Raw genomic sequence first — 18915 nt, 5'->3', positions numbered from 1 at the left:
TAAATAATTATAAAATATTAAAGTAATATATAATTTGCATAGGAACTTGAAAAAGATTTATATTGTGAAACAATTTTTTTTTTCAAAACGACTTATATTATGAAACGAAGAAAGTATATGAATTCTATCTAATTTTATATTAATATATAGTTAATAACTCGATGATGATATCAATAGGATTCAAACTTTGACCGGATTGATGTCAAGCGTTTTCTAGAGTAGAATCTATATCTATAAACTATTTTTTTTGGTGAGTATCTATATCTATAAACTATAATTAACTCTATAAGTCCTTCTAAAGATTTATACTTAAATTTGTGGTGCGTAGCAAAAAGTAGTAATTTTGGTTATAGGCTATGCCTTAAAAAAACTGATACTCGTATTATGTTACGTAAATTATGATAGCGTAATTCCCCAAAATTACATCATTCCTTCTTTGTTCCTTGAAACATTAAAGTTAGATGAATATCCATATAATTATCATGTCTACCAATATGATTATGTAGTACTTTTTTTCTTAATAATATGCATTGTGAAGCTAAAAAAAAATCAACATATGAATTATGCGAAATTCGAATCTGGATAGTGATACAATAAAGATATTGTTATAAAACATTTATATTTTTCTTATTATGTAGAAAAATTGTAAAGAAATATCTACCTATATAATTTTTTCCTCTATGATGAGCACGTCCGATTTTTATTTTCTTTTTTTGTCAACAATTTCAATGGATTAGCTCAAATGAGCCAATTCACAGGAATATTTTTTTACATGTGTTATATATAAGCACATCTAAATAACATAAAACATTTGTTCTTATAAGTAGTTATATATATACATACATATATAAAATGCTATATGTAATCTAAATGTAACGTCCCGACCGCCATTTTTTTTAATAGGTCCCACGTCTTCTCTCGGCCCGTGGGCCAATCCGTGTCTGACGGTTGGTCCGCTACGTCCCGAGGCTTTAAAGATTTGTTTACCGATCCTACAAATCACTATATGATATTTCTCCGTATTTTGTTCTCACTCACATGGTTCCGACAATCACTTCCCGGAAAGTCACCCATCCTAGAATGGCTCGAGCTCAAACACGCTTAACTGTGGAGTTCTCTCTGGATGTTTGACTGAAAAGATAAGTGCACTTTGGGGAAAAACGGTCTATTTCCCCACGAGAAGTATCGCATCATAATAGATAGAGCCCAAACTTTAACCTCGGTTTATATGTCCCTGAAAACAATGTTTAATATCTATTTCTCTCCGAAACGTAAGTTCAATAACATAATCTCCCCGAATTAATACTTTGAGATCTATTAACCCATATATCTTGGTTTCGTAGGTTATTGTTTACTTAACCGTTTATAACCCAAAAAAACCGATTTCGACCAAATTAAAACACAAACCTAGTCCCATCTTCTTCTTTCCTCTCCTTCTTCTCTTCTTCACCCGATTTCAGGATCTGGGTTTTATTTTTGTCAAAATTGGAATTAGACTTTTCTTCTTGTGATTAAACCACCTATGAGAAACAAAATCATAATCTGATAGCTATAGAAACACTAAATCTAAGGTACAATTACGGGTTCTAGGATTGCATCAGATGGTTAAAAGTTCTGAAAAGAACGTAACAAACAAACAAAGAAACAGAGCTCTATATGTAGAGCTGTTACAAACACACTTAGAGCTGGTAAATAATAAAATACAGCTTCCATGGCATCACTACTCGCTTAACCCGTTCCTTGGAACAACACACTTAGAGCTGGTAATTGATAATCTAGTGGAGATCTGTAACCATGAGCTCATAAACAAAATACACATCCTTGAAACTCCTCTTATGAGCTTGCATCATGACATCTTTCAAAGCAATGACATTCTCATGTCGAAGATGGGTTTCAAATCAGAGTCGCCATTTGTTATTTTTCCTTCTTCATCACAATTCACAATAAAGAAATCAAATTAAAACACACAATTATCAAATTATCCCACAACTATTTATCTAAACTTCTTAATTATTCACTTTTCAAGTGATACCTCAAGAACACAAAATCTAAGGTACAATTACGGGACAACCCAAAATTAAGAATTGTTTGGTGTGAAGTTTCTGTTGATTTCTTATGTAAACGGATTGGTCTGTTAATAGTAAAAAGGAAAAGATCAAACTTCATCGATTTTGTGAAGGAACATAAACGATCGGAAATTGATGTGAAAAAGTTTACCGGAGAAAGCAGGAAGGAAATATAACCGGTGATATGAAGCCAGTGACCAACGACAATCGCCGGAGGTTAGATTTGGCCGGGTTCGGGTTGATAACTGATAATTTCGGTTTAGTTTTGGTTAAAGTTTGTTTTAAAACGGTTAAGATTGAATTGGTGTACATTAAACCGACGAAACCCAGATATGTGGGTTAATAGATCTCAAAGTATTAATTCGGGGAGATTATGTTATTGAACTTACGTTTCGGGGAGAAATAGATATTAAACATTGTTTTTCGGAGACATATAAACCGAGGTTAAAGTTTGGGCTCTATCTATTATGATGCGATACTTTTCGTGGGGAAATAGACCGTTTTTCCGCAGTTTGGTGACATAAATGGTCAAATCAATTCTCTTAAACCTCTCCGCATGCATATTCCTGAAATTAGGGTCTTACACTAAAAATGTAGGTTGTATTAAATGCAAAATTCCGATCTCTTATAAGAATTTCCGTTTATTTATTTAAAGCTATAACTAAACATACATATAGAGTAATATTTGAACTATGTGTTAGTAAATTTATCAATATCTAGATTTGAAAAACTACAATATAGTTTTAATAGTAATTTTCCTTTGTCTTAAACAATCAAACCATATAAAACAAGTGTAATTTTCAATAGTTTAACTGCAATAAGGTCCCAGCCCACATTTATTTTTAGTGTCATACCTTTTATATATGAGAACTAGTATTACGACCTGTGCTATAACACAGCATAGTTTTGTATTATCAAAACTATTTTTATTAAATTAAATTGTTACTTTTTTTTATTAAATTCTAATATGGACCTAACAAAAAAATCCCAATATAATTTCTAAATATGTAAAACAATCAATCATTATATTATCATAAATTTGAGAAAAATCCAAAAAACTATTTATAAAAAAAAAGAAACAACAAAATTAAAGGAAGGTTAATGGACCTGATCGGTTTAGAGAGAAATAGTGGGGAAGTTAAAGAAGGATCATGGAAAGATTTTTCTTCATGATCGTGGGGGAGTTAAATTAGGAATCTTTTTTCTGTTTAAGGATTTATGGAATTACGTAGCTAATGTTAATTGGTAGTTACTTTTGTTAAAACATTCAATTCGATTTTTTTGTTCTCTTTTCCTTTTTTTTTTCCTTTTAGCATTGAACATTTTAAAAAAAAATTAATTAACCTATATTTGTGATGATATGTCACATTTTTATTGGTCAGGTGACTTGTGATTTATAATATAAAGGATTATATATTTGTTGTATCTTCAAACGTATAAGAAAAAAAAATTCCATGGTAAGTCAAAAGGGCATTGGTAAAATCGAAGGCATTGCTTAAGTTTGCTATATATGTGTCCAAGTTGGAGACATGTAAAAACATAATGTATAAATGAAGATCTCGTGGTAAAAACTTGAAAACAAAATGAACCAAAAAACAATTCAAGATGAGAGAAGTAAAAAAAAAAGGCCTAGGTTTTTTAACCCTCGCAACACAAGTTCGGAAGTTTGGTCAATAGCTTTTAACCTAAGCTTTCTATTTCTCTTTATATGTGAAACATTAAAGTTATCAACACTGGTCTTGGAATATTTATTAATGCTGTGAAAATCCAAGTATACTTATATAGAACACGTCAAGCAAAAAAGTTCATTATAGTAGCAAAATATAATAGTTCAAGTGGCGGATATAGAAAATAATTTTATATGGAACATCATATATATAAATACTAAATATAATTTAATTAGCCAAATTATATAATAACTAGAACCTGATCCGCACGTATGTGCGGGATTTCATATTTTAAACAATATTTTTTAATAAAATTCAATATAGATAAGATAATGAGAGAAAGTAGTGTCGTCACGTCCCGTCTCGTTGTCTATCTTAAAATTTCTCGTCACATAACTGTTTCCTTTAAAATAATTACCAATATGAGAATGTTTAATTTAGTTCAACAAAGAAGAGAATGGGTAAGAGATTTAGATGGAATACCCGTATTTTCCTTACTTTTCCTTTCGGGATTTAATTTTTACAAAATAAATAGAATCTATCCAATTTTTTTTTTGTTAAACATTCTCTAATTGTTTAAAACGCTGGTGCGAGTTATATTTGAACACTTATTTATTTGGTATAATATTCATAATTTGACAAACTCACGAAATAAATTTTCTAATTCATACTTATAGAACACTACATAAAAACCTTATTCACCTGCGGTCTATAAAAAATGTTTTGTTTTCTCTAGTTGAAAAAAGCTTCATGGGCTGTAAAAAAAAAAAAACAAAAAAAAAAAGCTTCATAGTTGTAAAGACTCAAACACAGAGAATAATAAAAACATCAAATACTAATCCAACTATTATTCTATTTGTTTTAATTATCTCTTTTCAAACTGTAGTAACATGATATTTTCTGTTTGGATTATCTTAATAAGTTCAAACTTAGACATATGAACTATTTTTATCACTTTTTTAGTATTTCGTTTGCGTATGTCAAATATATAAAATATGAGCACTCTGTAGGAAAGATCAAAGTTCATTAGCATCTGTACTAACTCAATTAAAATATTTGGTTTCTTTTCTATATAACTCACCCATTACAAAAGTGGAATCAAGAGCTTATAAAAAATCTATTTGCTTATATTCTCCCCTGATATTGTTGGATCATATTCATAAATTGCGTGTGACTGTCTTTTGCCCCAACTCAGTAGAAGCTAAGCCATGCCTCGACAAACCTATGTAGTTAATTTATAAGTTGTAGAAACATAACGGAAATGAGAGTACAATGTTCTATTTGTAATTATCATCACACAATTAAAAGAAATGTATCCAAAATTCAAATTTATAAACAGAGAACAAAATTTAATTAGTTACAACTTACATTTGGAATGGTAGGCTAATGAATATTTGTGAGTCAAATTTTATATATTTATAGGGAGAGATGAAGTTAATGAGAAAAATTAGGTTTACCTATTTTGAATTTTAGAAAATGATTTAATATCTTAATTGATTATTTATTCTCATTTCAAATTTTAAGTCAAATCTCTTGTTTAAATATTTCTTATCTTTGAAATTAATGACAACATATTTATATTTCTTTCTTTTTTTCTATCATCAATATATTGGTTTAAAGATATATTAAGAAATCAATTTTAGTATTAAAATCATATTAATAGAATATAGAATATGACTTTCGTTAAATTTCAAATCATTATTTAAATTTAAACAATGCTCTTAAAATTTTTTGAAAATAACAAATCCAATAATATATTTTTCCTAAATTAATTCAATTAATTCAAACTAATTAAATCAGTTAGAATTAATTATCTTGCCGATTAAGTTTGAACTTCCAAGATTTTCTCAAACTATTAATAACTTATTTTTTCCCTAAATCCTGATTTTTAGGCAATATATTAGATTTTAGGATTTTATATATTTTAAGGTCATATATATAGTTTTTGTTATTATTTGTAGTAAGATTTGGAAAAATCGAGATTTGGAAAGATTGAAAACTTTTAGTGATATTTATTAGGTAATTTTATGGTATGATTTGCATAGTTTATTTTATAAGAATTCTAATAATATAGGATTTTATATAAAAATTATTATTGGATTCAAAACAAATTTTGATTTTTTTAACCATATTATGATGATTATTAATTTCTATAAATGGTTGTTTCTTTAATGATAATAAATTAATGATTGAATATGAGTTTATTAATATATCCAAAATTTATGGTTGCAATATTTGCAAAATCTTGGAATTAATATAATTGTTATTAATATCACTAATATGGTTGCTATTTTTTCTCATTCTTTAAATTTAAAAATCTCAATGGCATTATATGTAATATTTTACCTTTTATAAGGTTATTTAATTTTGAGTGATTCCCAATTAATAGTATAGATTATAAAAATATTTATTGTATTAGTTACAATTAAATTGAATCAGAGTAAAAAAAAGTCATAAAAGAACACTCGAAAAGTTTGAATTTGATTTGATATGGTATATACTTAACTATAAAACCACTAAGCTAATCGGGATCCACATATACATTTTTAGAGGGGATTTTGTTTTTTTAATTCAATATGGGCGGGTTTAACCCTGGTTTTAGTCTGTTCGGATCTAGAATAAGACATTTTAGGAAGATTGTAATAATATCAATCCCTTATTTGGCCAATCATAACACGCAAAATTAATTTTGTTAATATTACCTAAACTAATAGCCACATTAATCGTAACTTTATAACAATATTCCCTAATTGATTACGAATATTTTCACAATCTAAACTAATTATATCACATACCTTATCTCATATAATGTTCTTTTAAATTCTCCTATACAATCTTTAAAAATCGTCATTATGGCTCTAACAATTCAAATCCATTTCCCTTTATATGTTTCCCTCTTCTAATTGAATCAAATATTCCTGCCCATCATCATCTCTTATCATCTCACAAAATTTTAAGGTTCTGATTTTCTTGAAACAGATTTCTAATAAGAAGAACCGCTTTAATGCGAACAATTACTCTAGATTCCTTAACTCTAACAATCAAGAGATTTTTTGCCGATTTAGCTGAGATTACGATTCTTTTTATTCTTTCACCTCAAGCATTCTTAAACCTAATCTATAAGCCTATATATAGTTTCATGCCTAACCTCTCATAATCATCATCAATCATAGCCTACCCTAGATAAGTATTCTCTAATCTATTTCCAAAAAAATGGCTGTTGCAACTTTTGGTTACCTAAAAGATGTTCGGCCACTACAAAAAATATGAGCATTGATAGCACATTATAATAGCTCAGTTTTCGCAACTGCTATTGAAAATATAATGTTGGATGAGGTTATCATATGATAGCGTTTCAGAAATGCTAACCCCGAAAATGAGTAATCGGGGAACTAAATTTCAGTTGGTGAACCTAAAATCACTATTTGCGGCAGCACTTAGTCGAAAATATTTATACTTAGCAACCCATTTTTTTATGGGAAATTTGGGAAAGTAGCGCAAAAAAATTTATAAATTAAGTAAGTAGCCAAACAAAAAAAGAGAAGTGATATTGTGTGTATAAACTGTAAATTGGACTTTTTTACCCTTTTATCTCTCCATGTGCATACATAAACACATTCATTTCTATTTCACAAACTCACATTGCACAAGCCTCTCAATTTTACATGTTATGCACGACTTCACGTCAAGGTTTCATCACGATTTCACCGGATTTTTCGAATTATGTCCGATTAATCTTCACATTTCCACCAAAGTAAATCTGAAAATTTTTAGATTCTTAGATCCATGAAACTAGAATTAAGAATTCAAACCAGTAAATCGATGATGATAAAGCTAAAGTCGCCACACCACCGTGACGACCACCACCATCACTAACGCCACCGCCGTTGTTGCTGTCATCACCACCACCACTGTTGTCGTCACCATCGCCACCATCACGCTTTCCTCTCTTCACGCGTGTGTTCACAAACTGAAACGAGAGTAAAGGATTACGTCAGCCACGTCACTCTCCTCTCCACGCGCGCATCCACTGTCAACATGCCTTAACGAGGAGTTACTGGACTTTTTATCACCCCTTAGTGTTACTTGCTTAATTTTGCACATTAAGGTGCTATATTCTTAAATAGTTTATCCAAAATGGTTACTTTTGCAAATGACCCTTTTTTTATTTATTGATAACGAACAAAAATAAAAATCACGCACTCTCACCTGTAACCCTAAATCCCATTTCTCCATCTCCAAAACAAAAATTCACGCTCTCTCAAATTTCTCTTGTCTTCCTCTCCTCCTCATCGTCTTCTCTTTCTCCTCCTTCTTCGGCCGTTAAAGATACTTGCATATTCATCCCCGTCTTCTCCAATTTGGTCTGATTCGAGGTCAAATCTCCTTCATCCTGAGTTGGGTCCATTGGCATCTCCATCTATAGATCTAGATTTTGTTGTGGTTCTAGGTATGGAGAAGTCTAAGACGAATTCAACAAAAGAGAGAACTCCTCAACTTCTATTTCATATCTATGGCTACCTCCCTGTACGTGGAGCTTATGGGATTAGATTTGGCTCACGAGATGATGTTTCGAGTGTTAAAAATGGAGAAATCGTGGCGGAGGAGGAGGAGCTTGAGCTATTTCAAGCTGAATCATGTAACGAAATTAATAGATGAGAAGGAGAGTGGTAACGCCGACGATGTCGAGATTCTTGAGCCGTGTTTGAAATTCTTCAAACCAGAAGGAGATGAATCGGAAGTTTCAAAGGAGGCAGATAGAGTTAGTGCAGAGTATTACGACCCTAAACCAAGTGATTTTGTGGTTTCTATAATTTTGAGGTTTTCAATTGGGTTTTCTCATTGCTATTATAGGGTATCGATCTTATAGCAAGAGGTAAGTGAAAAGAAGACCAAAAGGACTGATCCTAAGTTCGGTGATGTCTACTTCAATCTTCTCATCAAGGAAACAAAACAAGGAGAGGTCTTTTATGCTTCTGTTTCTCTGTTTGTTCCATTGGTTTATTGAGATTTGATCCTTTCAATTTGGCAGCTTTACAGTTTTTGGTGAGCTTGCAGGTAAGCTCAATTCATTTGGTGAGCTTTTCAACAGATGAAAGATGGTGTTTTATAGTGTTTTCGGTTAGTCTAGATAATAGTTCTCCTAAGATTGGTTGGGACTGTTTAAAGAATCGTCTTTTATCTGCTTGTCCATCCTGCTTAGAATATTTGTACTTATGTCGTCAATCCAGTGTCTCTAAGCCTCCTTCGCTTTATCTTTTCAAGTTCTTTTGCTGTGGTAGGAAAGGAATGATTCATGTTAAGTGTATAATTGTTGTCTTTTGTCTTGTTTTTTTGGTGTTTTCTTTAGATATGGTTGTTAAAACATTAATTTTTGGTGATTTTTAGATGTTACTAAAGTCTTGACAGGGTTAGAGTTTACATACAAAGAGTTAATGTCATGACATCACCATATGGAAGAGTTTTGGTTATGTTTTCATCACTGCCCCAATGTGAGTTTATCTGATTTTGATGTTATACAGAGAGAGGAAGCAACAATTAGCAATGTGATTATTTTAATTCTTCAACATACCATTGTTCTTTTTTCTTAGGAAACGAGTTTGGTCTAGTTTAGGTTTTGACAAGAAGGGCCAAAAATCAGTATACGTTGAAAGAGTTTGCCACAATTCCAGGAGCCTTGACGGAGCTAAAAGTGAGTTCTTTTGTTTTGTTGTTTGTATCTCTTGGATGGAGTATAGCTTTGGAATTCATCGGAGCTCAAAGTTTGTTTTTTGGCTTGATGACTTTGATTTGGTCAAATCATTATGTGAAATTTTAAGTATTTTTTATTGAATCTGTAGAAGTTTCTAAGGCTAATGAAGTTTTCCAATGATCATGAACAAGACTAGGGTTTTTAGAAAACTAGCCGTTGAAGTTGTTTAAGGTTAATAAAGTTGTGTAATGACAAGTTCTCTCTTGGTTGTAGGTTCTGTTTTGACTGCAAATGTGATGGGTTGTGTCTACTCAGATTTTATGATATGTGATACGGAGATCAAGGTATGGAAGAAGATCAAGAGTCAAGACAGTGAAGTGGGAATTGCTTGGAATGAGACAACAACATAAGTTCTTGGAGGGAGAGAAAGAGCAACTTATGATGTTCTTTGTGACCTTGTTTTAACAAATAGGGAATGATGAACTACTTTGTAAAATTACAATTATGTATCTTTTGATGATCTATGGAAAGAAACATGCTTTTAACAAATTGGTTTTATAGCATATAATTAATTGTATTTTTAATTAATATATCTGGAATAATATTGCAATTCATCATTTTATAATGTAGCATATAAAAATTGTTACAAAACAATATAATATAGCAAAAATTATGAGTTACCAAAAAGTATATTAAAACAATCGATTAGTGTTATAATAGAACGATCTATGATAGCACACAAAAAAACCACTATCGTATGTGGGGGATCTACCATAACAGAGGCATAACATAGCATTTATAAAAACGCTATTGATGACATATAATAGCTCTTATCTCTTGCTAATAATGTACATATTTCTTGTAGTGGGCCTTACAAGACACAATGGAGAGTCCAAGTGAAGGTGCTTCATTCCTGGCATCACTACACCGCCAATACTGGTGAAACTCTAGAGTTGATTTTATCTGATGAAATGGTAAAAACAAACAAAAAGTTATAAAGCTTAAATTACATATCTGCAATCTTTTTTAATTTGTTATCTAATTCTAGAGTTTCTATTTAATTTTTACTGGGCAAGAAGATTCATGCTACTGTTAAGAAGGAACTGGTGAGCAAATATGCACCCAGGTTACCTGTTGGTCATTGGATTTTTATTGAGATCTTTGGTCTCAATTATGCCAGTGGCCAATTCCGTCCAACCAATCATCTATATACAAGATGACTTTCATCAATGGAACTCAGATATTTCCATGTGATCCTGTCTCTGACTCAAGTTACCTGTGACTGGCCAGTTTCCAAAGGATTCAAAATGGAGATCGTAATCCATACATGTTGGTTGGTAAGTATCTAATTTAAATCAATATATATACTGAAGCATATTACATGTTTTATACAGTATATATATATAGGTTACTCTCTGTTTTTGTCTTTTAGATGTTATTGGGCAGATTGTTATGATTGGAGAGTTGCTGACTCTTGAAGCCAATAACAAACCAACAAGCAAAATTGAGTTTGAGATGAGAGATGAAACGTAAGTTTCTCTTTTCTATTCGATATATTTTATACTCTAACCTACTGACCGTGTTCATTTTTGTGACAGTGATGAGAGGATTGGTGTTACCTTATGGGATACCTTTGCTGAGACTTTTTAAAGAGGAAGCCAAGATGCTGGTGAGCGTCCTGTTGTCTGTTTGTTGAGATTTGTCAAGATCAAATCCTACAAAGGTACACAATAATGAATCTTATTTATTATATAGATATGAAAACTATAAATAAATATATATCTTAAATCTCATTTGGAATCTACAGGTGTTAGAACACTGTCTAATTCCTTTGATGATTCACAAGTTTTTGTGAATCCACCATTTCCAGAGGTTGCTGCTTTTGTGCAAAGGTAATTTTTTCCTTCTTTTGTCTCTTAAATGGTTCATAATAACTGATGCATTATGGAACTAACCTATATACAACTCTATTTTTTTACTTCATAGCCTCCCAACTGATGGAACAATGTGTATCTTCCGTGAGAGGATCCCAAAGTTTGAGATTGTGGTTGCCAAACAAGATGATAGTTATTTAGATCTCCCCAGAAAGACAATTGTGGATCTCCTCAACGCTATCGAGGTATCAGTATTGAATCTTATAATTTACACAAACTTTTTTATGTGTTAATATCAATATTAATAACAGAACTATTTTATCTAGATTGGGAAGGCAATTGATACCGACTGGGCTTGGTATTACATTAGTTGTCATTCTTGCAATAAGAAAGTCACACATATCCACCATGGAGTGAATGGTGTGAATAACAAAGGGAAAAAGCCAAGGTTTTGGTGTGATACTTGCAAGTCTGTTGTCACTAATGTCGTTGCCAGGTAATATAGATTCTCTTTAAGATTAGTAGTGTTTATTGAGTCAAAACATGTTTTGGTTTCGTTAGGTGAGTGATTCGCCGGTGAAGAACTCGCAGGAAGCTTACATGATGGAGATGCGAGCTTCTAGACTGGTAAAATGATTACTTCAATCCATCCAATTCAAATGATTTCTTTACAGGCTCATGCAAATCAGAATTTAGGGGGTGTTATTCACTCATAGAGTTAAAGTCAATTCTTAAAGGTTTAGATTTGATTTCTAATATTTCAATTCTATTAAAATCCCATTGAATAACACCACCTTAGGAAAACATTTGGGTTCTCATAGATAGATGCGTTGAATTGGGTTTGTTTTGGTTGCTTATGCTTGAATCTGGGTTTCAGGGGTTAGGGCTGCAAATGTGGATACATCTGTAATGCTTGAGTCAGTGAAACATTCACTAATGAGTCTCTCAAGTGTTGTTTTACATTGTTTCAACTGAATTTCTTCTGCTAAGATTATTCCCTTGTTGTGTTTGTTAACACTGAGTTCCTCAACAATGATGTAGCAGGTTCAAGCAGCAGATTCTCTTTTGAAACTCGTATCGGAACTGAAGCAAATAGCAATTTTTTCAGGATTTGCATCGCTTAACGATTATGTAGAACAAAGAATAGAAGAGTTTGATCAAGAGGCCGAGAAGACAAATCGATTGTTGGCTAGAATAGCTGTTGATGAGCTCGAGTCTCACCATTACTCTTCTGCTCAGAGATTGACACTAATTAGAAATGGCTGGAGCCAGCAGTCTGGTGAAACAGATTAAATAGTTGTCTCATAAACCAGAGGTAACGGCATTAGAAGCCATCGGAGGATATGCAGTTTGTTTGTAGTCATGGGCAACCGTTTTGGACAATCCTTCCCCCCATTGATCACATTTCCTCCGATACTTGCTTTTTCGTCGATTCATGTATAATCTATTTTTTTTTTTTGTCATCCGCAATTAATTAAAGCTCAAAAGAGCCATTCTTGAGGAATGTTGTTTACATAGGTGATATGAAACGGTTCTGTGCGTACTTTTCGTGCCAGATTATCGGCCTTACTATTAGCCCTACGAGAAATTAAAGATAAAGAAAAAGATGAAAACTCCTCTTTGTCGCTCTGAAATTCCTCCAAATACACTGAAAACGCCGGCTATTCGGTTGGAGAAGACACCATCTTCACCAGGTCTGAACATTCTGTAAAGAACGCTACCTCTTGATTATCTGCACCAATCATACACTTCATCGTCCAGAGAAGGGCCTCGATTTCGGCATGTAGTGGAGATAGACTTCTACGGAGGTTCGCAGCTCCCATGGTTGGCGTCTCTCCATTTGACGATGTACAGAACCAGCCTGTACCAGAGAACCTATCACTTTCTTTTCATGATCCATCCACAAAACAACGGTATCCCGAATACTCCGCCTCAAGTGAAATATCCCTCACTCGATCTTGATTTACCAAGTCCACAAAACCATGATTTTCATTATGGAGCTCAATTTGAGCTGACTGCCACAATTGTGCCTATTTTTCCGCTAATCGTAATACTTCTGCTGGGTCTGTATCTATGTTTTCAAAGATCTTTTCGTTCCTTGCTTTCCAAATATACCAAATAATCCATGGGAAGGCTGATGAATCAAATTCCGTAGGTATTCTCCAAAATAAGTGATCCAAATTCGTAAAATTAGATTCCGTGGGGAAAATCCCCATAGCCGTAGGAATCTGTGAAAGTGCCCAAATCTGTCGTGCCGGGTGGCACTGAAAAAGTGTATGATTAATCGTTTCCTCTGATGCGCCACATCTGGCACACCCCGTGTCACAATCAATTCCTCTTTTCTGCAGATTTTCCGAAACCGGTACACATCCCGTTAAGATTTGCCATATGAAATGGCGTATCTTAGGTGGACACTGCACTTGCCAAGAATATGCTTTTAACGGGTTGATGTTAGGGCCAAAAAAGTTTAAATTGGTCTCCGACTTCTCCATATGTGTAGAATGATATCCCGATTTGACTGTATATTTTCCGGATTTTGTAAAATGCCAACCCAAAGAATCTTCTTTTGTTGGCGCACCCACAGGTATGGCGCTTATTAGAGCGACATCTTCTGGATTAAAGATCGCTTTTAAGAGATCAATATTCCAAAAGTTCGACCGACTATCTATAAGGTCTTTGACTTTTAAAGATGGGTCAGTAACTGAACCATTACTTTTTGCTGGTCTCGGGAATTGAGCTGGAATCCAGGGATCCTCCCACACTGAGATGGATGTCCCAGATCCAACTCTTTTAATAAGTCCTTTATTAACCAGAGATCTAGCTGAACATATACTCCGCCATCCATATGATGGAGAATATGATTTTATATTTTCCAAAGGATTGGATTTCCTAAAATATCGTCCTTTAAACACTTTTGCGAATAGAGAATCTGGAACCGTAATCAACCGCCATAATTGTTTTGCTAGTAAAGCTGAATTAAAATCGTCCACATTCCGAAATCCTAACCCCCCGTCCGATTTGCTATTGCACAATTTGTTCCAAGCCATCCAGTGCATACCTCTGGAGTCACCATTTGAGCTCCACCAGAAATTTGCTACCGCGCTAGTAAGTTTAGAAGTGATTGTTTTCGGTAGTCTGAAGCACGACATAACATAAGTTGGTAGTGCTGCAGCTACCGATTTAATCATCACTTCTTTTCCCCCTTTTGATAAAAATTTGGCCGACCATCCGTTAATCCTTGTTTGTAGTCTATCTCTGACAAAAGAGAAATTTTTTGTCTTAGAGCCCCCTAAACTCTCCGGCAATCCGAGATAAGAACCCATACCAACGATATTAGTGATACCTAAGGTAGATTTGATTTCTTCTTTGATATCATCATCTACCTTGTGTCCAAACTGAATCGAGGATTTTAAAAAATTGATCTGCTGTCCCGAGACCTCTTCATACTTCTTTTAAATCCCCAAAATTATCCCGCATTGGTCTTTGTTAGCCTTGCAAAAAAATAAACTATCATCCGCAAATAACAAATGTGAAACCGAAGGGCTTGCATTTGCCACTTTGATGCCCGTTATTAATTTTTTCCGTTCAGCTTTCCGAATATTTGCAATGAGCACTTCTGTGCAAAGGATGAATAAATAAGGTGAGAGCGGGTCTCCTTGTCGTAAACCCCTCTCTAGTACTATTAGTCCTCTAGGTTGTCCATTAAGGAGAACTCTATATTGGACCGTTGTAATACACCACATTATCCATTTAATCCATTTTTCACAGAAACTCAACTTCCTTAAGACCTTTCGATGAAAATCCATTCTACCCTATCGTAAGTCTTGCTCATATCCGTTTTAATGGCCATAAATTTGCCTTTACAAGATGGGTTAGTTCTCAACCCATGGAACATCTCTTGTGCAATGAGAATATTATCTGAAATCAAGCGTCCTTCTACAAAAGCTGATTGTGTTTCCGAAATCAGTTTTGGGAGCACCGTCTTAAGTCTTTGGCAAAGGATCTTCGATATAATTTTATACCCAACATTGCAAAGACTAATAGGCCGTAATTCCGTCATCCGTGTTGGTCTTTCCGTTTTTGGAATCAGGCAAATATTAGTCGTATTTAGCCGTTTATCAAAAATTTCATCCTCTAAAAAAGAGTTAACCAGACAAAGAAGATCTGTTTTAATAGTAACCCAAGCCTTTTGGAAAAATAAGGCTGTCATACCATCAGGTCCAGGCGCTTTTTCCGGGTGCATCATAAACAGAGCCGTTCTCACCTCACACTCCGTCGCGGGTGCCATTAGAAAATTATTAATTTGATCCGTAATCAAAGTTTGCACTTCTGCCAAAGATTCCTCAAAAGCCTCAGGATTAGTTGTAGTAAATAATTCCTTAAAATAAGACACCGCTATATTTTGAACATCTTTATCCTCTGCCGACCAAACCCTGTTTTCATCATGTAACCCCGTAATTCGATTCCTAGCCCGTGTTTGTTTTGTTAGTGCATGGAAATACTTTGAATTATTATCCCCTAATTGCATCCAACATCACCTACTTTTCTGATGCCAATACAATTCCTCATCTCGATAAGCCTCTTTCAACCGCAAAGTTAATTCTGTAATCTCCTCCCTTGGTCTCCTATCATCTCTCTGTGCCACAAGTAATTCCGATTTTAATTCCTCAATTGTTTGCCGCTCATAGGGAGTTAAATCTTTCCTCCACTGCGAGATAGCCCGCCTACAATTCTTCAATTTTCCACAAAATTTCCCTCCCCTAACTCAGAATTCCAACCATTTGAAATTGCCTCGAGTAATCCTTCCTTCCCAATCCATCTTTTATCAAACCTGAAATTTCTTTTTCTACGTGGGACCTTATCCATAAGCGTAGCTACCACCGGTGAATGGTCGGAAGCTACCATTGGTAAATATTCAACGAACGAATTGCAGAATAATTCATGCCAATCTTCGTTTGCTAAAGCTCTATCCAAACGACACCGAATTGGTTTCTTATCCCGCCAACCCCGCCATGATAACCAATCTCCGATATATGGGAATTCCAAAAGACCGCAATTATGGATCATTAAATTAAAAGGGATAAAAGAAGATGCATGTCTTAAATTACTCTCTCTTTTCTCGTGATTTCCAGTTAACTCATTAAAATCGCCTATTAAAAACCAAGGTGTGTCTCTAATCAAACCGATCCGTGTTAACCGTTCCCAAACTTGATCTCTATTTTTCGGGACCGGATCACCATAAACAAAAGTAAGATGTATTGTTTTTCCTTTTGCCACCGCCTCAATATCAATTAAACGATTACTTTCATAAATAATTGAAACATTAAAATCATTATTATAATAAAGAGCTAAACCGCCACTACAACCGATAGGATCAACCGTTTTTAAATTTTTGTAACCAAAATGACCGATAAATTTTTCCATAAACCAAAAAGGTTGTTTTGTTTCTGAGAGAAATAAAAAGTCTGGCCGGTGTTGTTTCCATATATCCCGAAGATAACCGATAATTGCCTTATTCCCAAGTCCTTGACAGTTCCAACTCAAAATCTTCATAAAATAATTCGATATTTTTGTGAGAATTGCACCTTCCCAGGTACAACACTTCTCTTTTCCCGGTATCTCCAGGTTGCATCTATGACCGATTTATAATTCATTTTCCTTTCCTTCCCCAGACGAACCATGAATACTCCATAAATTAAAAACCTTATTGTAGGAGTAGACAACGTAATTATATAAATCCATCCCCAAAGCGCAATATATATCCATAAGAACCATCTACTATTAACATATTTTTGTTTCCACATTAAAACCCAAGATTCCAAAATAATGTATAACCGATAAAATATGAAAATAAACAAAGTTGTCTCCAAACTCCAAACCCACATTGTATCCGAGAATTTGTCTTGCCCTGCTGATGCATTTCCCAGTTGATTCCATAAGCCAATCACCTCTATGAACTTTCGTATCACCCCTAAATTTGAAATCCGGTTATACCTATTAGATAGACCATGAAAGAGAACCAGCTTACTCCTCCGCTGTAGAAAACGATAGTAACACAAATCGATCATTTGTCTACATACACCACCGAGTACAAGCAGTCCGAGACATGATGTACCCAAATCCACCAGCACGATAGCCAACCCCAATTGACAATTCCCCGGATCTTTTCTCTCTGACTCCGATATTGATATTCTTGCATTTTCCATGGCTACCGGAACTTGCAGATCCGCACAGAAAAGAAGCCAAACGTACCCGGAAATCTCCTTTATCATTTGTAACCGAGCAGAGTCTGGTTTCACTACCAAGACCCCTTTGCCAATTGAAACGGCCTCACAAGCCAGCATCAACAAAGCCCGATTGGAACCCTTCTCACATATTACTTAGCAATCTTAAATGTTTTTTTTTTTTTTTTTTTTTTTTTTGTTAAAGGGTATTCAAATTTTATAAATAAATGCACATTGGGCTATTTCCGGAATTAAGCCCATACATTTCTCCTTAGGGCCCAATCCACTAACATTAACCCAACAAAACCATCAAACACAAAACCGACTCGGTTTAACGTAACCGATCTAAACCGGACAAACGAAAACCCTAATCTCAAAACGTAGAACACGCTTGAGCCGCCGTCCAAGAACTGCAGAACCTCGCCGGGACAGGAACCTCCGGTGAGCCTGGACGACACGAGCCGAATGGAGATGGTGATCCAGGATCCGTTGCCATCCCACCACCGTAGAGCAGTTTTGAGGAGGAAGAAGAGAACCGGGCTTCCTGTAGGGAGTAGATTCGGGGACAATCGACGGTGGTTTAGATTCACCGGGCCGGAGTCGACCTCCCCCATCAAGCGGCGACCCTATGACGCCTCCAAAATCTCCAGTCCCCAGATCTAACCGCCGTCGTTCCTCGTTCCTCGCCGTGAAGTCTCTCTCTTCTACTCCGCATCGCTACATCGCCGGTAGAGCTCTTACCGTCGACGTCTCGCTGGAAGCTTCTCCACTCCACTCCACCGTGATTTTGGTTCGATTGATTTGCCGAGATGATGTCGTGGATTACGGATGAAGAACCATGAGCCAGAGGGTTCTCTTCGCCACCGGAATTGGCAGAGAACCCACCGTCGGTGCACGAAATCGTGATCAGAAGAAGAGGAGAAGGTGAGAGAGAAATCGCCGCGAGTGTCGACCACGCGCACGACCCTCTCTTTTTATCAACGAATTAGGGTTTTTTAGCAATCTTAAATGTTCCAGTCTGATGAACAAGCATTTGATATTTTCATCATAGATTAGTGATTTTGTGCTGTGTATCCTCTTGTATTGTTTTATCTTTATGTGAAATTTCCAATCTCTTAACCTGCAAAGTAAAACCTTTTTGGTCTAATTCGTTTTGAACTAATTTTGAGTTATTTCTGGTTTCGTGAATTCCACATTGGATCGAACAATCAAATTCAAATTTAAGCTTGACTTAAAAAACTTTTATGAAACACGACCGAGCCCTCAAGGCCCAAGGCCCAAAAGCAAAGAGAATAGTGGGCGGGACAGGGGCATGTTTGTAATTTGGCAAACGATATGTTAAACCCTAACTTGTTTTTCACCACTATAAATACACTCGTATCCCCAACATAG

General features: G+C 34.6%; 1 long non-coding RNA gene across 2 annotated transcripts; it reads left to right on the top strand.

Moving 5' to 3' along the window:
* The first annotated feature begins 7903 nt into the window (after window positions 1-7903).
* LOC9306827 lies at window positions 7904-9974 on the top strand. Of its 2 annotated transcripts, none has more exons than XR_002330338.1 (4): window positions 7904-8506; window positions 8588-9225; window positions 9325-9425; window positions 9699-9974. It is a non-coding gene; the product is annotated as an uncharacterized LOC9306827 (long non-coding RNA). The 2 variants fall into 2 exon arrangements; XR_002330337.1 differs by having other exon boundaries at window positions 7905-8495.
* Window positions 9975-18915: the final 8941 nt, after the last annotated feature.

This window comes from Arabidopsis lyrata (genome assembly GCF_000004255.2).
Source record: "Arabidopsis lyrata subsp. lyrata unplaced genomic scaffold ARALYscaffold_7, whole genome shotgun sequence".
NCBI lineage: Eukaryota > Viridiplantae > Streptophyta > Magnoliopsida > Brassicales > Brassicaceae > Arabidopsis > Arabidopsis lyrata.
The sequence above is the reverse complement of the archived record's forward strand: the minus strand, read 5'-3'. Positions and strand labels throughout refer to the sequence as shown.